This window comes from Nerophis ophidion, linkage group LG28 (genome assembly GCF_033978795.1).
Source record: "Nerophis ophidion isolate RoL-2023_Sa linkage group LG28, RoL_Noph_v1.0, whole genome shotgun sequence".
In the NCBI taxonomy this organism is placed as follows: domain Eukaryota; kingdom Metazoa; phylum Chordata; class Actinopteri; order Syngnathiformes; family Syngnathidae; genus Nerophis; species Nerophis ophidion.
The window spans coordinates 35379968-35407528 of NC_084638.1; the positions used below are offsets into that span (position 1 = coordinate 35379968).

Here is a 27561-nt window from a genome sequence, read left to right on the forward strand (position 1 = left end):
CAAAAAGCAGAGACCTAATCCTGCAGCCACCAAACCTGATCCACTCAACACCTTGACTGCTCCAAGAACCTCTGTCCATAAAAGTTATGAACAGAATGGGTGATAAAGGGCAGCCTTGGTGGAGTCCAACCTTCACTGGAAACATGTCTGACAATGATCATACAGTAATAATAATAATAATAATAATAATAATAATAATAATAATAATAATAATAATAATAATGTGTATAATCAGGTGGGTTGTGTATTAATAATAATAATAATAATTATATTGTGTATAATCAGGTGAGTTATGTATTAATAATAATAATAATATTGTGTATAATCAGGTGAGTTGTCTATTAATGATAATAATAATAATGATAATGTGTATAATCAGGTGAGTTGTGTATTAATAATAATAATAATAATAATAATATGTATAATCGGGTGAGTTTTGTATTAATAATAATAATAATAATATTGTGTATAATCAGGTGAGTTGTGTATTAATAATAATAATAATAATAATAATGATAATGTGTATAATCAGGTGAGTTGTGCTTTATTATTATTAAGAGTACTAATATTGTGCATAATTATGGTGAGTTGTGTATTAATAATAATATTAATATTGTGTATAATCAGGTGAGTTGTGTATTAATAATAATAATAATAATAATATTGTGTATAAATAATGTGTATAATCAGGTGAGTTGTGTATTATAAATAATAATAATAATAATTATTATATTGTGTATAATCGGGTGAGTTATGTATCAATAATACTAATAATAATATTGTGTATAAATAATGTCTATAATCAGGTGAGTTGTGTATTATAAATAATAATAATAATTATTATTATATTGTGTATAATCGGGTGAGTTATGTATCAATAATAATAATAATAATATTGTGTATAATCAGGTGAGTTGTGCATTATTATTATTAATAATAATAATATTGTGTATAATCATGGTGAGTTGTGTATTAATAATAATAATAATATTGTGTATAATCAGGTGAGTTGTGTATTAATAATAATAATAATAATAATAATATTGCGTATAATCAGGTGAGTTGTGTATTAATAATAATAATAATAATAATAATAATAATATTGTGTATAAATAATGTGTATAATCAGGTGAGTTGTGTATTATTAATAATAATAATAATAATAATAATATTGTGTATAATCAGGTGAGCTGTGTATTAATAATAATAATAATAATAATAATATGTATAATCGGGTGAGTTTTGTATTAATAATAATAATAATAATAATAATAATATTGTGTATAATCAGGTGAGTTGTGTATTAATAATAATAATAATAATGATAATGTGTATAATCAGGTGAGTTGTGCTTTATTATTATTAATAGTAGTAATATTGTGTATAATTATGGTGAGTTGTGTATTAATAATAATAATAATAATAATATTGTGTATAATCAGGTGAGTTGTGTATTAATAATAATAATATTGTGTATGAATAATGTGTATAATCAGGTGAGTTGTGTATTATTAATAATAATAATAATAATAATAATAATAATAATTATATTGTGTATAATCGGGTGAGTTATGTATTAATAAAAATAAAAAAAATAATATTGTGTATAATCGGGTGAGTTGTCTATTAATAATAATAATAATAATGATAATGTGTATAATCAGGTGAGTTGTGTATTGATAATAATAATAATAATATTGTGTATAATCAGGTGAGTTGTGTATTAATAATTATAATAATAATATTATGTATAATCGGGTGAGTTTTGTATTAATAATAATAATAATAATATTGTGTATAATCAGGTGAGTTGTGTATTAATAATAATAATAATGATAATGTGTATAATCAGGTGAGTTGTGTATTAATAATAATAATAATGATAATGTGTATAATCAGGTGAGTTGTGTATGAATAACAATAATAATAATAATATTTTGCATAATCAGGTGAGTTGTGGAATAATAATAATAATAATAATAATAATAATAATAATAATAATAATAATAATGTGTATAATCGGGTGATGCTCCTCTGTGTCTTCCCCTCCTTCCCTGCCTGCACATGTTAGCCAATGGGGGCGCAGGAGGCGTGGCTAAGAGGAAGACGCTAGCCAATGAGGGCGCAGGGGGTGCGGCTAAGAGAGGCGGTGATGCCGCGATGAAGAAAAGGAGGAAGAGGAGGAGGAGACAGTAGCGGAGGAAGCTAGGAAGCAAGCAAGGAAAGGAGGAAGGAAGGAAGGAGATGCTGCGGAGGAAGAAGATGTTTTTCAATCCATATTTGGACAAACTGCCAATCATCATCTTCATCATCGTCACGGTGACGTCATGGGCGAGCGCAGGTAAAATGGAGAGCAACTAAGTCAGCGTGTCTGCCTTTATCTCGTTATTTCATGAAGAGGAACTAAGTCATTGTTTCATGAAGAAGGAAGGACTAAGTCATTATCTCGTGGCGGGGAACTAAGTCATTATTTCATGAGGAAGGACTAAGTCATTGTTTCATGAGGAAGGATGGACTAAGTCATTGTTTCATGAAGAAGGAAGGACTAAGTCATTATCTTGTGACGGGGAACTAAGTCATTGTTTCATGAAGAACGAAAGACTAAGTCACTGTTTCATGAGGAAGGACTAAGTCATTATCGCGTGACGATTAACGAAGTCATTATTTCATGAAGAAGGAACTAAGTCATTATTTCATGAGGACGGACTAAGTCATTGTTTGACGACGAGGAACTCAGTCATTATTTCATGAGCAAGGAAGGACTAAGTCATTATTTGATGAGGACGGACTAAGTCCTTATTCGATGAAGAGGAAGTAAGTCATCACGAAACATGTCTGCCATTAACTTTTGACTCATCCGGGTTTTTTCTCTCTTTTCTACTCATCGCCGATATGATCAATACTCATGTGATCAATATTCATGTGATCATCAATGATCGATCAGCAGCACACATCCTTTTTTTTAAATGGACTGATCAGCAAGTATTAATAGGTTCATCAATAGCAGTGATCAGCAAGTATTAATAGGTTCATCAATAGCAGTGATCAGCAAGTATTAATAGGTTCATCAATAGCAGTGATCAGCAAGTATTAATAGGTTCATCAATAGCAATGATCAGCAAGTATTAATAGGTTCATCAATAGCAGTGATCAGCAAGTATTAATAGGTTCATTAATAGCAGTGATCAGCAAGTATTAATAGGTTCATCAATAGCAGTGATCAGCAAGTATTAATAGGTTCATCAATAGCAATGATCAGCAAGTATTAATAGGTTCATCAATAGCAGTGATCAGCAAGTATTAATAGGTTCATTAATAGCAGTGATCAGCAAGTATTAATAGGTTCATCAATAGCAGTGATCAGCAAGTATTAATAGGTTCATCAATAGCAATGATCAGCAAGTATTAATAGGTTCATCAATAGCAGTGATCAGCAAGTATTAATAGGTTCATCAATAGCAATGATCAGCAAGTATTAATAGGTTCATCAATAGCAGTGATCAGCAAGTATTAATAGGTTCATCAATAGCAGTGATCAGCAAGTATTAATAGGTTCATCAATAGCAATGATCAGCAAGTATTAATAGGTTCATCAATAGCAGTGATCAGCAAGTATTAATAGGTTCATCAATAGCAGTGATCAGCAAGTATTAATAGGTTCATCAATAGCAGTGATCAGCAAGTATTAATAGGTTCATCAATAGCAATGATCAGCAAGTATTAATAGGTTCATCAATAGCAGTGATCAGCAAGTATTAATAGGTTCATTAATAGCAGTGATCAGCAAGTATTAATAGGTTCATCAATAGCAGTGATCAGCAAGTATTAATAGGTTCATCAATAGCAGTGATCAGCAAGTATTAATAGGTTCATCAATAGCAGTGATCAGCAAGTATTAATAGGTTCATCAATAGCAGTGATCAGCAAGTATTAATAGGTTCATCAATAGCAGTGATCAGCAAGTATTAATAGGTTCATCAATAGCAGTGATCAGCAAGTATTAATAGGTTCATCAATAGCAGTGATCAGCAAGTATTAATAGGTTCATTAATAGCAGTGATCAGCAAGTATTAATAGGTTCATTAATAGCAGTGATCAGCAAGTATTAATAGGTTCATCAATAGCAGTGATCAGCAAGTATTAATAGGTTCATCAACAGCAGTGATCAGCAAGTATTAATAGGTTCATCAATAGCAGTGATCAGCAAGTATTAATAGGTTCATCAATAGCAGTGATCAGCAAGTATTAATAGGTTCATCAATAGCAGTGATCAGCAAGTATTAATAGGTTCATCAATAGCAGTGATCAGCAAGTATTAATAGGTTCATCAATAGCAATGATCAGCAAGTATTAATAGGTTCATCAATAGCAGTGATCAGCAAGTATTAATAGGTTCATCAATAGCAGTGATCAGCAAGTATTAATAGGTTCATCAATAGCAGTGATCAGCAAGTATTAATAGGTTCATCAATAGCAGTGATTGATCAGACAGTGATGATCATTCTAGAACATTCTGTGAGGATCTAAAAGAACATTGAGATTATTTTCCCGCCTCGGATCTTCTTTCCCTCGTTGGATTGAAGATTATCATCCTGAGTAAATACACAAGTACTACTTACACCTGTTGTGTACTTTATATATCACTACTTTGTACACAAGTACTACTTACACTACTACCAGCTGTGTACATTATATATCACTACTTTGTACACAACTACTACTGCCAGCTGTGTATTTTATATATCACTACTTTGTACACAACTACTACTTACACTACTACCAGCTGTGTACTTTATATATTACTACTTTGTACACAAGTAGTACTTAAACTACCAGTTGTGTACTTTTTATATTACTACTTTGTACACAAGTACTACTTACACTACTACCAGCTGTGTATTTTATATATCACTACTTTGTACACAAGTACTACTTACACTACTACCAGCTGTGTACTTTAAATATCACTACTTTGTACACAAGTACTACTTACACTACTACCAGCTGTGTACTTTAAATATTACTACTTTGTACACAAGTACTACTTACACTACTACCAGCTGTGTACTTTATATATTACTACTTTGTACACAAGTACTACTTACACTACTACCAGCTGTGTATTTTATATATCACTACTTTGTACACAAGTACTACTTACACTACTACCAGCTGTGTACTTTAAATATCACTACTTCGTACACAAGTAGTACTCAAACTACCAGCTGTGTACTTTAAATATCACTACTTTGTACACAACTACTACTTACACTACTACCAGCTGTGTACTTTATATATTACTACTTCGTACACAAGTAGTACTTAAACTACCAGCTGTGTACTTTAAATATCACTACTTTGTACACAAGTACTACTTACACTACTACCAGCTGTGTACTTTAAATATCACTACTTTGTACACAACTACGACTTACACTACTACCAGCTGTGTACTTTATATATTACTACTTTGTACACAAGTAGTACTTAAACTACCAGCTGTGTACTTTTTATATTACTACTTTGTACACAAGTACTACTTACACTACTACCAGCTGTGTACTTTTTATATTACTACTTTGTACACAAGTACTACTTACACTACTACCAGCTGTGTACTTTTTATATTACTACTTTGTACACAAGTACTACTTACACTACTACCAGCTGTGTACTTTATATATCACTACTTTGTACACAAGTAGTACTTACACTACTACTAGGTGTGTTCCTTATATATCAGTACCTTGTACACAAGTAGTACTTACACAAGTACCAGGTGTGTTCTTTATATATCAGTACATTGTACACAAGTAGTACTTAGACTAATATGTACTAATAATGACCAGGTGTGTTGTTTATATATGACTACTTTGTACACAAGTATTACTTACATTAGTACTGCTAACGACCAGATGTGTTGTTCATATATGACTACTTTGTATACAAGTATTACTTACACTACTACTAGGTGTGTTGTTTTTATATATATATATAGATAGATAGATAGATTGTACACAAGTACTACTTTCAGTAGTACTACTAAATAACAGGTGTGTTGTTTATGTATGAGTACTTCATACATAAGTATTACTTTCAATAGTACTCCAAATGACCGGGTGTGTTGTTAATATATAAGTACTTTGTACAGAAGTATTACTTACACTACTTCTACTACTAATGACCAGTTGTGTTGTTTGTATATGAGTACTTTGTACACTAAGTATTACTTACATTAGTACTACTATTGACCAAGTGTGTTGTTAATATATAAGTATTTTGTACACAAGTATTACATACAGTATTACTACTAATGACCACACAAGTATATATATATATATATATATATATATATATATATATATATATATATATATATATATATATATATATATATATATATATATATATATATATATATATACAAACCGGGTTTCCATATGAGTTGGTAAATTGTGTTAGATGTAAATATAAACAGAATACAATGATTTGCAAATCCTTTTCAAGCCATATTCAGTTGAATATGCTACAAAGACAACATATTTCATGTTCAAACTCATAAACTGTTCTTTTTTTGCAAATAATCATTAATTTTAGAATTTGATGCCAGCAACCCGTGACAAAGAAGTTGGGAAAGGTGGCAATAAATACTGATAAAGTTGAGGAATGCTCATCAAACACTTATTTGGAACATCCCACAGGTGTGCAGGCTAATTGGGAACAGGTGGGTGCCATGATTGGCTATAAAAACAGCTTCCCAAAAAAGGTTCAGTCTTTCACAAGAAAGGATGGGGCGAGGTACACCCCTTTGTCCACAACTGCGTGAGCAAATAGTCAAACAGTTTAAGAACAACCTTTCTCAAAGTGCAATTGCAAGAAATTTAGGGATTTCAACATCTACGCTCCATAATATCATCAAAAGGTTCTGAGAATCTGGAGAAATCACTCCACATAAGCAGCATGGCTGGAAACCAACATTGAATGACCGTGACCTTCCATCCCTCAGACGGTACTGTATCAAAAACCAACATCAATCTCTAAAGGATATCACCACATGGGCTCAGGAACACTTCAGGAAACCACTGTCACTAAATACAGTTGGTCGCTACATCTGTAAGTGCAAGTTAAAACTCTACTATGCAAAGCCAAAGCCATTTATCAACAACATCCAGAAACGCCGCCGGCTTCTCTGGGCCCGAGATCATCTAAGATGGACTGATGCAAAGTGGAAAAGTGTTCTGTGGTCTGACGAGTCCACATTTCAAATTATATTTGGAAACTGTGGACGTGGTGTCCACCGGAACAAAGAGGAAAATAACCATCCAGACTGTTATTGACACAAAGTGTAAAAGCCAGCATGTGTGATGGTATGGGGGTGTATTAGTGCCCAAGGCATGGGTAACTTACACATCTGTGAAGGCACCATTAATGCTGAAAAGGTACATACAGCTTTTGGAACAACATATGCTGCCATCTAAGCGCCGTCTTTTTCATGGACGCCCCTGCTTATTTCAGCAAGACAATGCCAAACCACATTTAGAACATGTTACAACAGCGTGGCTTCTTAGTAAAAGAGTGTGGGTACTTTCCTGGCCCGCCTGCAGTCCAGACCTGTCTCCCATGGAAAATGTGTGGTGCATTATGAAGCCTAAAATAGGACAGCGGAGACCCCGGACTGTTGAAGGACTGAAGCTCTACATAAAACAAGAATGGGAAAGAATTCCACTTTCAAAGCTTCAACAATTAGTTTCCTCAGTTCCCAAACGTTTATTGAGTGTTGTTAAAAGAAAAGGTGATGTAACACAGTGGTGAACATGCCCTTTCCCAACTACTTTGGCACATGTTGCAGCCATGAAATTCTAAGTTAATTATTATTTGCAAAATAGAAAAATGTTTATGAGTTTGAACATGAAATATGTTGTCTTTGTAGCATATTCAACTGAATATGGGTTGAAAAGGATTTGCAAATCATTGTATTCTGTTTATATTTACATCTAACACAATTTACCAACTCATATGGAAACGGGGTTTGTAGAAAAAAAAAAAGAAAAAGCTGCAGAGAAAAATCCTTCACTAAAAAGATTAACAAAAAAAAAGGCTCTTTGATTTTGTGCCAGCAGGACATGGACGTCTCATTACATAAATAATATCTCATATCATTACATACATCATATCTCATATTATATTAAATATCATTTCATACATCATATCTAATATATCTAATATTACTAGATTAGATTAGATTAGATAGTACTTTATTCATTCCGTCAGGAGAGTTCCTTCAGGAAAATTACAATTTTCAGCACAATCCCATTCAAGATCAGACAAACATTACAGGGAGACAGAACAGGATCGCTGACGGGTCTGCCGGCTTCCAGCGCCCCTTACAAAAAAAGATGAAATACAGGTAAACAAGGGGGGGGGGGGGGAATAGAAGATTAAAATGAAATAAAAAAATCGGTCTTAAAAAAAAATATATCATATCTCATATCATATCTAATATCATTACATACATCATATCTAATATCATATTTAATATCATTACATACATCAATCAATCAATCAATGTTTATTTATATAGCCCCAAATTACAAATGTCTCAAAGGACTGCACAAATCGTTATGACTACAACATCCTCGGAAGAACCCACAAAAGGGCAAGGAAAACTCACACCCAGTGGGCAGGGAGAATTCACATCCAGTGGGACAACAGTGACAATGCTGACTATGAGAAACCTTGGAGAGGACCTCAGATGTGGGCAACCCCCCCCCTCTAGGGGACCGAAAGCAATGGATGTCGAGCGGGTCTAACATGATACTGTGAAAGTTCAATCCATAGTGGCTCCAACACAGCCGCGAGAGTTCAGTTCAAGCGGATCGAAGACAGCAGCGAGAGTCCCGTCCACAGGAAACCATGTCAAGCGGAGGCGGATCAGCAGCGTAGAGATGTCCCCAACCGATACAAAGGCGAGCGGTCCATCCTGGGTCCCGACGAGCTGTCCATCCTGGGTCTCGACTCTGGACAGCCAGTACTTCATCCATGGTCATCGGACCGGACCCCCTCCACAAGGCAGGGGGGACATAGGAGAAAAAAGAAAAGAAGCTGCAGATAAACTGGTCTAAAAAGGAGGTCTATTTAAAGGCTAAAGTATACAGATGAGTTCTAAGGTGAGACTTAAATGCTTCTACTGAGGTGGCATCTCGAACTGTTACCGGGAGGGCATTCCAGAGTACTGGAGCCCGAAATGAAAACGCTCCATAGCCCGCAGACTTTTTTTGGGCTCTAGGAATCACTAATAAGCCGGAGTCTTTTGAACGCAGATTTCTTGCCGGGACATATGGTACAATACAATCGGCAAGATAGGATGGAGTTAGACCGTGTAGTATTTTATACCTAAGTAGTACAACCTTAAAGTCACATCTTAAGTGCACAGGAAGCCAGTGCAGGTGAGCCAGTATAGGTATATATGTATGTATATATGTATATAAAGGTATATACAGTATAGGTATATATGTATGTATATATGTATATAAAGTTATATACAGTATAGGTATATATGTATGTATATATGTATATAAAGGTATATACAGTATAGGTATATATGTATGTATATATGTATATAAAGGTATGTACAGTACAGGCGTAATGTGATCAAACTTTCTTGTTCTTGTCAAAAGTCTAGCAGCCGCATTTTGTACCAACTGTAATCTTTTAATGCTAGACATGGGGAGACCCGAAAATAATACGTTACAGTAATCGAGACGAGACGTAACAAACGCATGGATAATGATCTCAGCGTCTTTAGTGGACAGAATGGAGCGAATTTTAGCGATATTACGGAGATGAAAGAAGGCCGTTTTAGTAACGCTTTTAATGTGTGACTCAAAGGAGAGAGTTGGGTCAAAGATAATACCCAGAGTCACCTTGTTTTATTGTTTGGTTGTCAAATGTTAGAGTTGTATTATTAAATAGAGGTCGGTGTCTAGCAGGACCGATAATCAGCATTTCCGTTTTTTTGGCGTTGAGTTGCAAAAAGTTAGCGGACATCCATTGTTTAATTTCATTAAGACACGCCTCCAGCTGACTACAGTCCGGCATGTTGGTCAGCTTTAGGGGCATGTAGAGTTGGGTGTCATCAGCATAACAGTGAAAGCTAACACCGTATTTGCGTATGACGTCACCTAGCGGCAGCATGTAGATGCTGAAGAGTGCAGGGCCAAGGACCGAACCCTGGGGAACTCCACACGTTACCTTAACATAGTCCGAGGTCATACTGTTATGGGAGACGCACTGCATCCTATCAGTAAGATAAGAGTTAAACCAAGACAGGGCTAAGTCTGACATACCAATTCGTGTTTTGATACGTTCTAATAAAATATTATGATCGACAGTATCGAAAGCAGCGCTAAGATGGAGGAGCAGCAACATAGATGACTCATCAGAGTCCATCGTTAGCAATAGATCATTAGTCAGTTTTGCGAGGGCTGTCTCCGTTGAGTGATTTGCCCTGAAACCGGATTGAAAGGTTTCACATAGATTGTTAGACGCAAAGTGTTCATTTAAGTGCTCTGCAACAATTTTTTCGAGGATTTTCGAAATAAAGAGAAGGTGAGACACCGGTCGGTAGTTTACCATGAGGTCAGGATCGAGATTAGGTCTTTTAAGGAGAGGATGAATAACCGCTTTTTTGAATGCTAGGGGAACAGTGCCCGAGGAAAGTGATAAGTTTATAATATTTAGCACTGATGGACCTAATAATACAAAAAGCATCATATCTAATATCATGTCTAATATCATTACATACATCATATCTAATATCATTACATACATCATATCTAATATCATATCTAATATCATATCTAATATCATTACATACATCATATCTAATATCATATCTAATATCATTACATACATCATATCTAATATCATATCTAATATCATTACATACATCATATCTAATATCATATCTAATATCATTACATACATCATATCTAATATCATATCTAATATCATTACATACATCATATCTGATATCACATCTTTTGTGTTTGTGGGTTTGTTTATGTGTTTTAGCTCGGTTGGTAGAGTGGCCGTGCCAGCAACTTGAGGGTTGCAGGTTCGATTCCCGCTTCCGCCATCCTAGTCACTGCCGTTGTGTCCTTGGGCAAGACACTTTACCCACCTGCTCCCAGTGCCACCCACACTGCTTTAAATGTAACTTAGATATTGGCTTTCACTATGTATAGCGCTTTGAGTCACTAGAGAAAAAGCGCTATATAAATATAATTGACTTGACACTTCACTTCACTTTTAGATGGGATGCTAAGTTGAAGTAAAAGTGAGTTGAGTATCGACGTGTCTCTTTAAGAGAGGCGTGTACCTTTTAGCTTTTAGCTGATGGGCGTCAGGAGAGTTCAATGGCGTCGCAGTTGATTCAGTCTGTACTCACGTTCACTTGGTAAGTTCCCGTTTGCCTTGTTAATGTTGTCCGCTGTCACCATGCTCATCTGTATTATGTTGTGTTGTGTCCGCTGCTTTTGAAAGTCCACTCTAGCGCTCTTGTAGATCTGGGCACTTAGATAAATGTTTGTTTATCGCGGCACCTGTCTTAGCCTAGGTAGCGCTACTTCCTGGTTTGCCGTGGTGCATTTTGGGAGTTGTAGTCATTTACCAAAACGCACTTTACAGCGGCTTGTAAATGGTAAATATAATGTTGGATAGATGAAATGATATACCTTTATTTGAATTGCATTGTATATGATCAACATGAGTTTACAAATGGTTGATATTTATCATAGATATTTATTAGTATTATTTATTATTAAGGGCATTGATTTTGGTACGAAAATGATGCAGTTTCAGATTTATTAGCTAACTAACTGATTGAGCAAAACTAACTAACCAACTAAGAAGCAGGCAGCAAATAATAATAATAATAATAATAATAACTACTGCTGCTGTTCTCCTGCTTGGAAAAGAAATAAACAACAAATATACAAACTGGAAATCTTGAGTAATAATCTGTGCACACTTGGTTGACCTGTGGGGAAAACAGAACAATATCTGATATCATATTAAATATCATATTAAATATCACACATCACATCTAATATATTAAATATCACATTTAACATCTAATATCATATCACATATGTTAAATATGATATTTGTAATTGTTATTCATGCATTCATATTCATCATCTTTTTTAGTACTGTGACATACATTATTATTCATGCATTCATATCTACCATCTTTTCTAGTACTGTGACATACATTATTATTCATGCATTCATATCTATCGTCTTTTCTAGTACTGTGACATACATTATTATTCATGCATTCATACCTACCATCTTTTCTAGTACTGTGACATACATTATTATTCATGCATTCATATCTACCATCTTTTCTAGTACTGTGACATACATTATTATTCATGTATTCATATCTACCATCTTTTCTAGTACTGTGACATACATTATTATTCATGCATTCATATCTACCCTATTTTCTAGTACTGTGACATACATTATTATTCATGCATTCATACCTACCATCTTTTCTAGTACTGTGACATACATTATTATTCATGCATTCATATCTACCATCTTTTCTAGTACTGTGACATACATTATTATTCATGCACACCGCTGCCTCTTCACCTGGCTGTTATCTACCGCCCCCCAGGGCCCTATTCGGACTTTATCAATGAATTCTCAGAGTTCGTTGCTGATCTAGTGACGCACGCTGATAATATAATTATAATGGGTGACTTTAATATCCATATGAATACCCCATCGGACCCACCGTGCGTAGCGCTCCAGACTATAATTGATAGCTGTGGTCTCACACAAATAATAAATGAACCCACGCATCGCAACGGTAATACGATAGACCTAGTGCTTGTCAGGGGTATCACCGTTTCCAAAGTTACGATACTACCGTATACTAAAGTATTGTCCGATCATTATCTTATAACAATATGACAACAATAACAATAACAACCCTCTGGGGGGAGGGGTGTACTAGGATGACAACAATAACAATAACAACCCTCTGAGGGTGGGGGTGTACTAGGATGACAACAATAACAACTCTCTGTGGGTAGGGGTGTACTAGGATGACAACAATAACAATAACAACTCCCTGGGGGGAGGGGTGTACTAGGATGACAACAATAACAATAAGCCAGATGAGGTGGTATGGGCATTTGGTCAGCATGCCACCCGAACGCCTCCCTAGGGAGGTGTTTCGGGCATGTATGACCGGTAGGAGGCCACGGGGAAAACCTAGGACACGTTGGGAAGACTATGTCTCCCGGCTGGCCTGGGAACACCTCAGGATCCCCTAGGAGGAGCTGGACAAGGTGGCTGGGGAGAGGGAAGTCTGGGCTTCACTGCTTAGGCTGCTGCCCCTGCGACCCCACCTCGAATAAGCGGAGGATGATGGATGGATGGATGGATATATATATATATATATATATATATATATGTATATATATATATATATATATATATATATATATACATATATATATATATATATATATATATATATATATATATATATATATATATATATGTATATATATATATATACATAAAACATCTTAAAACATCTTGCACTACTATCTGACTCTATTTCACCTTTTTCACCTTTATGACTTTGTCATTACTTCTTCAGCTGAGGATTAGTCTTATCTCTTTCCAGGGTCACAACCAGGAACCAATTATCTAATCCCAGGGCACGGACACCAAGGGAATACTCAATAAGTAGTCGTTTTACTTTATAAATACTCAATAAGTAGTCATTTTACTTTATAAATACTCAATAAGTAGTCATTTTACTTCATAAATACTCAATAAGTAATAATTTTACTTCATAAATACTCATTAAGTAGTCATTTTACTTCATAAATACTCATTAAGTAGTCATTTTACTCTACAAATACTCACTAAGTAGTCTTTTTACTTACATCTTATTTAAGTACAATATTCTACTAAAAGACAAGTTGTCTAGTATGTTCTACATCTTATTTAAGTACAATTGACTTACTACTAAAAGACAATAGTATTTATGTACATGTAGTATTAAGTAGTACTTGCTATGAAGTGAATATACTGACATAAATATAAAGTATTTATGTACATGTAGTATTAAGTAGTACTTTCTATGAAGTGAATATACTGACATACATATAAAGTATTTATGTACATGTAGTATTATGTAGTACTTGCTATGAAGTGAATATACTGACATACATATGAAGTATTTATGTACATGTAGTATTATGTAGTACTTGCTATGAAGTGAATATACTGACATAAATATGAAGTATTTATATACGTGTAGTATTTTGTAGTACTTGATGTGAAGTGAATATACTGACATACATATGAACTATTTATGTACATGTAGTATTTTGTAGTACTTGCTATGAAGTGAATATACTGACATAAATATTTGAGCCTTCACACATTTTCAATGTCTGGACTACAGGCAGGCCAGTCTAGTACCTGCACTCTTTTACTATGAAGCCACGCTGTTGTAACACCTGGCTTGGCATGGTCTTGCTGAAATAAGCAGGGGTGTCCATGACAGGGGTCACCAACATCGCCCGTAAGGACCAGATGAGTCGCCCGCTGGCCTGTTCTAAAAATAGCTCAAATAGCAGCACTTACCAGTGAGCTGCCTCTATTTTTTAAATTGTATTTATTTACTAGCAAGCTGGTCTCGCTTTGCTCGACATTTTTAATTCTAAGAGAGACAAAACTCAAATAGAATTTGAAAATCGAAGAACATATTTGAAAGACTCCTCTCTGAGCTGCTACCTTACCGTGGTAGAGGAGTTTGCGTGTCCCAATGATCCTAGGAGCTATGTTGTCTGGGGGCTTTCATGCCCCCTGGTAGGGTCTCCCAAGACAAACAGGTCCTAGGTGAGTGATCAGACAAAGAGCAGCTCAAAGACTTCTATGGAATTACAACGAAATGAACCCAGATTTCCCTCGCCCGGACGTGGGTCACCGGGGCCCCGCTCTGGAGCCAGGCCCGGAGTTGGGGCACGATGGCGAGCGCCTGGTGGTCGGGCCTGTCCCCATGGGGCCCGGCCGGGCACAGCCCGAAGAGGCAACGTGGGTCATCCCTCCAATGGACTCACCACTCATAGGAGGGGCCATAGAGGTCGGGTGCATTGTGAGCTGGGCGGCAGCCGAAGGCAGGGCACTTGGCGGTCCGATCCTCGGCTACAGAAGCTAGCTCTTGGGACGTGGAACGTCACCTCACTGGGGGGGAAGGAGCCTGAGCTAGTGCGCGAGGTAGAGAAGTTCCGGCTGGATATAGTCGGACTCACCTCGACGCACAGCAAGGGCTCTGGAACCAGTTCTCTCGAGAGGGACTGGACCCTCTTCCACTCTGGCGTTGCCGGCAGTGAGAGGCGACGGGCTGGGGTGGCAATTCTGGTTGCCCCCCGGCTCAAAGCCTGTACGTTTGAGTTCAACCCAGTGGACGAGAGGGTAGCTTCCCTTCGCCTTCGGGTGGGGGGACGGGTCCTGACTGTTGTTTGTGCTTATGCACCAAACAGCAGTTCAGAATACCCACCCTTTTTGGGTACACTCGAGGGAGTACTGGAAAGTGCTCCTCCGGGTGATTCCCTTGTCCTACTGGGAGACTTCAACGCTCATGTTGGCAACGACAGTGAAACCTGGAGAGGCGTGATTGGGAAGAATGGTCGCCCGGATCTAAACCCGAGTGGTGTTTTGTTATTGGACTTTTGTGCTCGTCACAGTTTGTCGATAACAAACACCATGTTCAAACATAAGGGTGTCCATATGTGCACTTGGCACCAGGACACCCTAGGCCGCAGTTCCATGATCGACTTTGTAGTTATGTCATCGGATTTGCGGCCTTATGTTTTGGACACTCGGGTGAAGAGAGGGGCGGAGCTTTCTACCGATCACCACCTGGTGGTGAGTTGGCTGCGATGGTGGGGGAGGATGCCGGACAGACCTGGCAGGCCCAAGCGCATTGTGAGGGTCTGCTGGGAACGTCTGGCAGAGTCTCCTGTCAGAGAGAGTTTCAATTCACACCTCCGGGAGAACTTTGAACATGTCACGAGGGAGGTGCGGGACATTGAGTCCGAGTGGACCATGTTCCGAACCTCTATTGTCGAGGCGGCCGATTGGAGCTGTGGCCGCAAGGTTGTTGGTGCCTGTCGTGGCGGTAATCCCAGAACCCGTTGGTGGACACCAGCAGTGAGGGATGCCGTCAAGCTGAAGAAGGAGTCCTATCGGGTTCTTTTGGCTCATAGGACTCCGGAGGCAGTGGACGGGTACCGACGGGCCAAGCGGTGTGCAGCTTTAGCGGTTGCGGAGGCAAAAACTCGGACATGGGAAGAGTTCGGGGAAGCCATGGAAAACGACTTCCGGACGGCTTCGAAGCGATTCTGGACCACCATACGGCGCCTCAGGAAGGGGAAGCAGTGCACTATCAACACCGTGTATGGTGCGGATGGTGTTCTGCTGACTTCGACTGCGGATGTTGTGGATCGGTGGAGGGAATACTTCGAAGACCTCCTCAATCCCACCAACACGTCTTTCTTTGAGGAAGCGGTGCCTGGGGAATCTGTAGTGGACTCTCCTATTTCTGGGGCTGAGGTCGCTGAGGTAGTTAAAAAGCTCCTCGGCGGCAAGGCCCCGGGGGTGGATGAGATCCGCCAGGAGTTCCTTAAGGCTCTGGATGCTGTGGGGCTGTCTTGGTTGACAAGACTCTGCAGCATCGCGTGGACATCGGGGGCGGTACCTCTGGATTGGCAGACCGGGGTGGTGGTCCCTCTCTTTAAGAAGGGGGACCGGAGGGTGTGTTCCAACTATCGTGGGATCACACTCCTCAGCCTTCCCGGTAAGGTTTATTCAGGTGTACTGGAGAGGAGGCTTCGCCGGATAGTCGAACCTCGGATTCAGGAGGAACAGTGTGGTTTTCGTCCTGGTCGTGGAACTGTGGACCAGCTCTATACTCTCGGCAGGGTTCTTGAGGGTGCATGGGAGTTTGCCCAACCAGTCTACATGTGCTTTGTGGACTTGGAGAAGGCATTCGACCGTGTCCCTCGGGAAGTCCTGTGGGGAGTGCTCAGAGAGTATGGGGTATCGGAATGTCTTATTGTGGCAGTCCGCTCCCTGTATGATCAGTGTCAGAGCTTGGTCCGCATTGCTGGCAGTAAGTCGGACACGTTTCCAGTGAAGGTTGGACTCCGCCAAGGCTGTCCTTTGTCACCGATTCTGTTCATAACTTTTATGGACAGAATTTCTAGGCGCAGTCAAGGCGTTGAGGGGTTCCGGTTTGGTGGCCACGGGATTAGGTCTCTGCTTTTTGCAGATGATGTAGTCCTGATGGCTTCATCTGGCCGGGATCTTCAGCTCTCACTGGATCGGTTCGCAGCCGAGTGTGAAGCGACCGGAATGAGAATCAGCACCTCCAAGTCCGAGTCCATGGTTCTCGCCCGGAAAAGGGTGGAGTGCCATCTCCGGGTTGGGGAGGAGACCCTGCCCCAAGTGGAGGAGTTCAAGTACCTAGGAGTCTTGTTCACGAGTGGGGGAAGAGTGGATCGTGAGATCGACAGGCGGATCGGTGCGGCGTCTTCAGTAATGCGGACGTTGTATCGATCCGTTGTGGTGAAGAAGGAGCTGAGCCGGAAGGCAAAGCTCTCAATTTACCGGTCGATCTACGTTCCCATCCTCACCTATGGTCATGAGCTTTGGGTCATGACTGAAAGGATAAGATCACGGGTACAAGCGGCCGAAATGAGTTTCCTCCGCCGGGTGGCGGGTCTCTCCCTTAGAGATAGGGTGAGAAGCTCTGCCATCCGGGAGGAACTCAACGTAAAGCCGCTGCTCCTCCACATCGAGAGGAGCCAGATGAGGTGGTTCGGGCATCTGGTCAGGATGCCACCCGAACGCCTCCCTAGGGATGTGTTTAGGGCACGTCCAACCGGTAGGAGGCCACGGGGAAGACCCAGGACACGTTGGAAAGACTATGTCTCCCGGCTGGCCTGGGAACGCCTCGGGATCCCCCGGGAAGAGCTAGACGAAGTGGCTGGGGAGAGGGAAGTCTGGGCTTCCCTGCTTAGGCTGCTGCCCCCGCGACCCGACCTCGGATAAGCGGAAGATGATGGATGGATGGATGGATATTTGAAAGACTTGGTCTTCACTTGTTTAAATAAATTCATTTATTTTTTTACTCAGAAAGACAATTTTAGAGAAAAAATACAACCTTAAAAATGATTTTAGGATTTTTAAACACATATACCTTTTTACCTTTTAAATTCCTTCCTCTTCTTTCCTGACAATTTAAATCAATTTTCAAGTACATTTCTTTTTTTATTGTAAAGAATAATAAATACATTTAAATTTAATTCTTCATTTTAGCTTCTGTTTTTTCGATGAAGAATATTTGTGAAATATTTCTTCAAACTTATTATGGTTAAAATAAAAATAAAATATTCTGGCGAATCTAGAAAATCTGTAGAATCAAATTTAAATCTTATTTCAAAGTCTTTTGAATTTCTTTTAAAATTTTAGTTCTGGAAATTCTAGAAGAAATAATGATTTGTCGTTGTTTAGAAATATAGCTTGGTCCAATTTGTTATATATTCTAACAAAGTGCAGATTGGATTTGAACACATTTAAAACATCTCAGCAACATTCTAAAATTAATCTTAATCAGGGAAAATGACTAATGATGTTCCATAAATACTTTTTTAATTTTTTTTTTTTTAAAGATTCGAATTAGCTACTTTTTTTTTGTACATTTTTTCAGTTGAATTTGGAATTTTAAAGAGTCGAAATTGTCACAACCAATTACTTGGTTGTGCATTTCCTTGTTTTCTATTGTCGCCATGGCAACTTATTTAAGCCTCCTGCCTGGGCTCCCGACACACACCCGCTTTGGTATTTAAGCGGCCTGCTACCTGAGTATGTTTGCACCTCACAGCCTTTATGTGAGTTTCTCTCTGTTTGTTTCCTCGCTAAGTGTAGCTTAGCTCTGTGCGATTGCTTTGGACTTCGAACTCTGCCTTTTGCTCTCGATTAGCATTGTCTTACCTGTGCATTGCACACCTTTTATTTGACCTTTTGTAGCAGCGTTCTTTTGTATTTTCATCTTAAAAGCTGTTCCTGCTTGTTCTGCTGCCTCCCATGGAGAGAAGACACACTCCCCGACATCCACCATGCGGCGCTCACCTGACAGAAATTGAAGATAAACTATTCTTCAAAATTTAATTTTCATTTTTTTTTCCCGTTTTCTCCTCTTTTAATCCATTTAATTAAGTGTTTTTTTCATCATTTCTTCTCTACAAAAAACCTTCCATAAAAGGAAAAAAAATGTACGACGGAATGACGGACAGAAATACCCATTTTTTAATTTATATGTACAATTATTTATGAAAGGTAAATTGAGCAAATTGGCTATTTCTGGCCATTTATTGAGGTGTGTATCAAACTGGTAGCCCTCGGCATGAATCGGTCCCCAAGAAGTAGCTCTTGCTTTCAAAAAGGTTGCTGATAAAGTTGCATGCTGCTCCAAAAGTTGTGTGCGCCTAGAACAGTCCGGATGGTTCTTTTCCTCTTTGTTCCGGAGTACATGACCTTTACTGTGTTTAAATACAATTTTAAATGTGGACTCGTCAGACCACAGAACACTTTTCTACTTTGCATCAGTTCATCTTAGATGATCTCGGGCCCAGCAAAGCGTTTCAGGGTGTTGTTGATAAATGTCTGTGGCTTTGCATAGTAGAGCTTTAACTTGCACTTACAGATGTAGCGACCAACTGTAGTTACTGACAGTGGTTTTATGAAGTGTTCCTGAGCCCATGTGGTGATATCCTTTACACACTTGCAGCCATCCAATTCCAAATGAGCTAATATTTGCAGGAAATTGCAACGTTTTTCAGTGTGAACATGACATATCTTGTCTTTGCGGTCTATTCATTGGAATAGAAGTTGAAAAGGATTTATTTTTATTTACCATGTACACAACCTGACTACTTCACTGCTTTTCTACTTTGTAGTTATACACAAACCCCGTTTCCATATGAGTTGGTAAATTGTGTTAGATGTAAATATAAACAGAATACAATGATTTGCAAATCTTTTTCAAGCCATATTCAGTTGAATATGCTACACAGACAACATATTTGATGTTCAAACTGATAAACATGATTTATTTTTTGCAAATAATAATTCACTTAGAATTTCATGGCTGCAACACGTGACAAAGTAGTTGGGAAAGGGCATGTTCACCACTGTGTTACATCACCTTTTCTTTTAACAACACTCAATAAACGTTTGGGAACTGAGGAAACTAATTGTTGAAGCTTTGAAAGTGGAATTCTTTCCCATTCTTGTTTTATGTAGAGCTTCAGTCCTTCAACAGTCCAGGGTCTCTGCTGTCCTATTTAATGCTTCAACACATTTTCCATGGGAGACAGGTCTTGACTGCAGGCGGGCCAGGAAAGTACCCGCACGCTTTTACTACGAAGCCAAGTAAAGTTAAAGTTAAAGTACCAATAATTGTCATACACATACTAGATGTGGCAAAATTATTCTCTGCATTTGACCCATCACCCTTGATCACCCCCTGGGAGGTGAGGGGAGCAGTGGGCAGCAGCGGTGCCGCGCCCGAGAATCATTTATGTTGATTTAACCCCCAATTCCAACCCTTAATGCTGAGTGTGAAGGCAGGGGCGTCCATGTAAACGATGCTTGGATGACAACATATGTTGTTCCAAAACCTGCGTGTACCTTTCAGCATTAATGGTGCCTTCACAGATGTGTAAGTTACCCATGCCTTGGGCACTAATGCACCCCCATACCATCACACATGCTGGCTTTTACACTTTGCGCCTATAACAATCCGGGTGGTTATTTTCCTCTTTGTTCTGGAGGACACCACGTCCACAGTTTCCAAATATACTTTGAAATGTGGACTCGTCGGACCACAGAACACCTTTCCACTTTGCATCAGTCCATCTTAGATGATCTCGGGCCCAGCGAAACCGGCGGCGTTTCTGGATGTTGTTGATAAATGGGTTTTGCTTTGCATAGTAGAGCTTTAACTTGCACTTACAGATGTAGCGACCAACTGTAGATACTGACAGTGGTTTTATGAAGTGTTCCTGTGGTGATATCCTTTACACAATGATGTCGTTTTTTTCTACAATACCACCTGAGGGATCAAAGGTCCGTAATATCTTCACTTACGTGCAGTGATTTCTCCAGATTTTCTGAACCTTTTGATGATTTTACAGAGCGTAGATGGTAAAATCCCTAAATTCCTTGCAATAGCTGTTTGAGAAATGTTGTTCTAAAACTGTTTGACAATTTGCTTACAAAGTGGTGACCCTCACCCCATCCTTGTTTGTGAATGACTTAGCATTTCATGGAAGCTGTTTTTATAGCCAATCATGGCACCCACCTGTTCCCAATTAGCCTGCACACCTGTGGGATGTTCCAAATAAGTGTTTGATGAGCATTCCTCAACTTTATCAGTATTTATTGCCACCTTTCCCAACTTCTTTGTCACGTGTTGCTGGCATCAATTTCTAAAGTTAATGATTATTTGCAAAAAAAGACAATGTTTATGAGTTTGAACATGAAATATGTTGTCTTTGTAGCATATTCAACTGAATATGGCTTGAAAAGGATTTGCAAATCATTGTATTCTGTTTATATTTACATCTAACACCATTTACCAACTCATATGGAAACGGGTTTGTATGTATAAATTATAAATATAGTTATACATATATACATATATACATATAGCTATGAATACGTTACTATAGTTATACATATATACATGTTGTTATAAATATATAAATAGTTTTATAAATGTAAACATATAGTTATGCATATAAATGTAAATAGTTATGAATATAAAGTGTTAACATATATAAATATAGTTATGAATATCTACATATAGTTATACATATATAAATATACATATAGTTACATTTATTAAAAAAAAATAAAAATAAAAAAAATATATATATATATAGTTATAAATATATAAATAGTGTAGTTATAAACATATTATGTTATAAATATAGTTTTGAATATATACATATAGCTATAGATATATAACTATAGTTTTAAATATATAAATATAGCTATAAACATACAACTATAGTTATACATATATACATTTATAAATATAGTTATAAATATGTACATATAGTTAAAGATATATACATATAGTTATAAATATAGTTATAAATAAATTGTGTTATAAATGTATAAATAAAGTTACACACACACACACACACATATATATATATATATATATATATATATATGTATTCATACATATATATATATATATATATACTATATCCCAGGGATCAATAAAGTACTTTCTATTTTATTCTACATTTCTACATACATAATTTTATATATATATATATATATATATATATATATATATATATATATGAATATATAATTATAGTTATACACATACAAATATAGTTATACATACATAAATAGTGTTATAAATACACCAATATAGTTATAAATATATACAAATAGTGTTATAAATATAGTTGTAGACATTGTGTTATAAATATATAAATATAGTTAGAAATACATAAATATAGTTATACATTTATTAATATAGTTGTAAACATTGTGTTATAAATATATGCATATAGTTATAAATATAGTTAGAAATACATAAATATAGTTATACATGTATTAATATAGTTATAAATATATACATCCATCCATCCATTTCCTACCGCTTATTCCCTTTTGGGGTCGCGGTAAATATATACATATAATTATATAAATATAGTTTTAAATATAGAAATAGTGTTAGAAATATATAAATATAGTTATAAATATATTGTGTTACAAATATATACGTATTGTTTTAAATATATAAATAGTGTTATAAATATAGTTATACATATATAAATATAGTGATGAATATATAAAAAGTGTTATACATATATAAATATAGTGGGGCGGTCTAGCTCGGTTGGTAGAGTGGCCGTGCCAGCAACTTGAGGGTTGCAGGTTCGATTCCCGCTTCTGCCATCCTAGTCACTGCCGTTGTGTCCTTGGGCAAGACACTTTACCCACCTGCTCCCAGTGCCACCCACACTGCTTTAAATGTAACTTATATATTGGGTGTCACTATGTAAAGCGCTTTGAGTCACTAGAGAAAAAGCGCTATATAAATATAATTCACAATATATACAAAGTGTTATAAATATATAAAAAGTGTTATAAATGTATAAATATAGTCGTTTATACATATTTAAAAAGTGTTATGAATATATAAATAGAGTTGTAAATATATAAAACGTGTTACAAATATAGTTATAAATATATAAAAAGTGTTATAAATACGTAAATATATTTGTAAATATATAAAGACTGCTACAAATAAATAAAATAAATATAGTTATAAATATAGTGTGGTTGTACTCATAAGCATGTCTGTGGGAGATCTGCTTAAAGGTTAGCACTTTGTGTCAAATTAGCATCCACTTAAAGGTCACACACACACACACACACACACACACACACACACACACACACACACACACACACACCACACACCATACCGTATAGAACACAAAGTAGAATAGAGAGTAGAACAACATTTAATGCAATATAATATATTACAATAGAACATAGAACATAAAATAGAAAATAATAGAGACTGAAATAAAAATGGAATAGAATAGTCTAAATAGAACTGTGACATCACACTCATGTTTCATTGACTACTTCTACTAACATGAGTCTGAATAGAACTGTGACAAGGGCCTCATCACACTTGTCTTTTATTGACCAATTATAGTAATTTTAGTCTGAATGTGTGTGCAGGTTAAGATGATGACGTTAACTACTAGCAGACATGTTTTAGACATAAAGAGTAGGTGTCCATTAAAGACTGTCCTGCTGTGAGAGGTCACATGATGATGCTGGTCTACAACCTCTGGTGCCAACTAAAATCTGATTCAAGTTCTTTATTTACACAATGACATGTAGTACCAATGATAACATGTAATACCAATAATAACATGTAGTACCAATAATGTCGTGTAGTACCAATACTGACGTGTAGTACCAATAATAACATGTAGCACCAATAATATGTAGTGCCAATAATGACATGTAGTACTAATAATTACATGTAGTACCAATAATGACGTGTAGTACCAATAATAACATGTAGCACCAATAATAACATGTAGTACCAATAATGACATGTAGTACCAATAATAACATGTAGTACCAATAATAACATGTAGTACCAATAATAACATGTAGTACCAATAATGACATGTAGCACCAATAATAACATGTAGTACCAATAATAACATGTAGTACCAATAATAACATGTAGTACCAATAATAACATGTAGTACCAATAATGACGTGTAGTACCAATAATAACATGTAGCACCAATAATAACATGTAGTACCAATAATAACATGTAGTACCAATAATGACGTGTAGTACCAATAATGACGTGTAGTACCAATAAGTAGTAGTAGGGACGGCGTGGCGCAGTGGGAGAGTGGCCGTGCGCAACCCGAGGGGCCCTGGTTCAAATCCCACCTAGTACCAACCTCGTCCGACCGTTGTGTCCTGAGCAAGACACTTCACCCTTGCTCCTGATGGGTGCTAGTTGGCGCCTTGCATGGCAGCTCCCTCCATCAGTGTGTGAATGTGTGTGTGAATGGGTAAATGTGGAAGTAGTGTCAAAGCGCTTTGAGTACCTTGAAGGTAGAAAAGCGCTATACAAGTACAACCCATTTATCATTTATTTAGTACAAGAGTACATTGGTACCAATAACAATCATCAATATTGGTATTTGTATGGATAAAACCTAATGGTGTGTGTGTGTGTGTGTGTGTGTGTGTGTGGACAATATTCCCCACAGTGGATCATTTGCTGGGAGGGTTGTGCTGTCGTCATGGCAACCGGAGGAAGTGATGGATGGAGCGTGTGAGGTGATAAGTCATCTTCCTGTCACACTGGACGTTTACTTTGGAAGAGGACGCTAGCATCAGTCAGCTAACAATGCTATCTTTCAAAGAAATGTAGACGAACTTAACCTTGGCAGACTTTCAGCAGCTGTCTGATGACACAATACTTGACTTGGCACCCGGGTCATGCCCATGGTCTGCAGTCAGTCATGGTCATCCATACTTCCTGTTATGGTCATCCATACTTCCTGTCATGGTCATCCATACTTCCTGTCATGGTCATCCATACTTCCTGTCATGGTCATCCATACTTCCTGTCATGGTCATCCATACTTCTTGTCATGGTCATCCATACTTCTTGTCATGTTCTGCAGTCATCCATACTTCCTGTCATGGTCATCCATACTTCCTGTCATGGTCATCCATACTTCCTGTCATGGTCTGCAGTCATCCATACTTCCTGTCATGGTCATCCATACTTCCTGTCATGGTCATCCATACTTCCTGTCATGGTCATCCATACTTCCTGTCATGGTCATCCATACTTCTTGTCATGGTCATCCATACTTCTTGTCATGTTCTGCAGTCATCCATACTTCCTGTCATGGTCATCCATACTTCCTGTCATGGTCATCCATACTTCCTGTCATGGTCTGCAGTCATCCATACTTCCTGTCATGAACATCCATACTTCCTGTCGTGGTCTGCAGTCATCCATACTTCCTGTCATGGTCATGCATACTTCCTGTCATGTTCTGCAGTCATCCATACTTCCTGTCATGGTCATGCATACTTCCTGTCATGGTCTGCAGTCATCCATACTTCCTGTCATGGTCATCCATACTTCCTGTCATGTTCTGCAGTCATCCATACTTCCTGTCATGAACATCCATACTTCCTGTCATGGTCTGCAGTCATCCATACTTCCTGTCATGGTCATCCATACTTCTTGTCATGGTCATCCATACTTCCTGTCATGTTCTGCAGTCATCCATACTTCCTGTCATGAACATCCATACTTCCTGTCATGTTCTGCAGTCATCCATACTTCCTGTCATGGTCATTTATACTTCCTGTCATGGTCTGCAGTCATCCATACTTCCTGTCATGAACATCCATACTTCCTGTCATGGTCTGCAGTCATCCATACTTCCTGTCATGGTCATCCATACTTCTTGTCATGGTCATCCATACTTCCTGTCATGTTCTGCAGTCATCCATACTTCCTGTCATGAACATCCATACTTCCTGTCATGTTCTGCAGTCATCCATACTTCCTGTCATGGTCATCCATACTTCCTGTCATGGTCTGCAGTCATCCATACTTCCTGTCATGAACATCCATACTTCCTGTCATGGTCTGCAGTCATCCATACTTCCTGTCATGGTCATCCATACTTCCTGTCATGTTCTGCAGTCATCCATACTTCCTGTCATGAACATCCATACTTCCTGTCATGGTCTGCAGTCATCCATACTTCCTGTCATGTTCTGCAGTCATCCATACTTCCTGTCATGAACATCCATACTTCCTGTCATGGTCTGCAGTCATCCATACTTCCTGTCATGGTCATCCATACTTCCTGTCATGGTCATCCATACTTCTTGTCATGGTCATCCATACTTCCTGTTATGGTCATCCATACTTCCTGTCATGGTCATCCATACTTCCTGTCATGGTCATCCATACTTCCTGTCATGTTCTGCAGTCATCCATACTTCCTGTCATGGTCATCCATACTTCCTGTCATGGTCTGCAGTCATCCATACTTCCTGTCATGGTCATCCATACTTCCTGTCATGGTCTGCAGTCATCCATACTTCCTGTCATGGTTATCCATACTTCTTGTCATGGTCATCCATACTTCCTGTCATGTTCTGCAGTCATCCATACTTCCTGTCATGAACATCCATACTTCCTGTCATGGTCATCCATACTTCTTGTCATGGTCATCCATACTTCCTGTCATGTTCTGCAGTCATCCATACTTCCTGTCATGAACATCCATACTTCCTGTCATGGTCTGCAGTCATCCATACTTCCTGTCATGGTCATCCATACTTCTTGTCATGGTCATCCATACTTCCTGTCATGTTCTGCAGTCATCCATACTTCCTGTCATGAACATCCATACTTCCTGTCATGTTCTGCAGTCATCCATACTTCCTGTCATGGTCATCCATACTTCCTGTCATGGTCATCCATACTTCTTGTCATGGTCATCCATACTTCCTGTCATGTTCTGCAGTCATCCATACTTCCTGTCATGAACATCCATACTTCCTGTCATGTTCTGCAGTCATCCATACTTCCTGTCATGGTCATCCATACTTCCTGTCATGGTCTGCAGTCATCCATACTTCCTGTCATGGTCATCCATACTTCTTGTCATGGTCATCCATACTTCCTGTCATGTTCTGCAGTCATCCATACTTCCTGTCATGAACATCCATACTTCCTGTCATGAACATCCATACTTCCTGTCATGGTCATCCATACTTCTTGTCATGGTCATGCATACTTCCTGTCATGTTCTGCAGTCATCCATACTTCCTGTCATGAA

General features: G+C 37.8%; 1 protein-coding gene across 1 annotated transcript in view; it reads left to right on the plus strand.

The window, feature by feature from the left end:
• Positions 1 to 2183: 2183 nt before the first annotated feature.
• Positions 2184 to 27561, plus strand: part of LOC133545225 (BMP/retinoic acid-inducible neural-specific protein 3-like) — a gene marked incomplete at its 3' end in the record, with an annotated part of 132111 nt that continues 106733 nt past the window's right edge. The window contains exon 1 of the mRNA XM_061890620.1: positions 2184 to 2341. The remainder of the gene's footprint in view (positions 2342 to 27561) is intronic.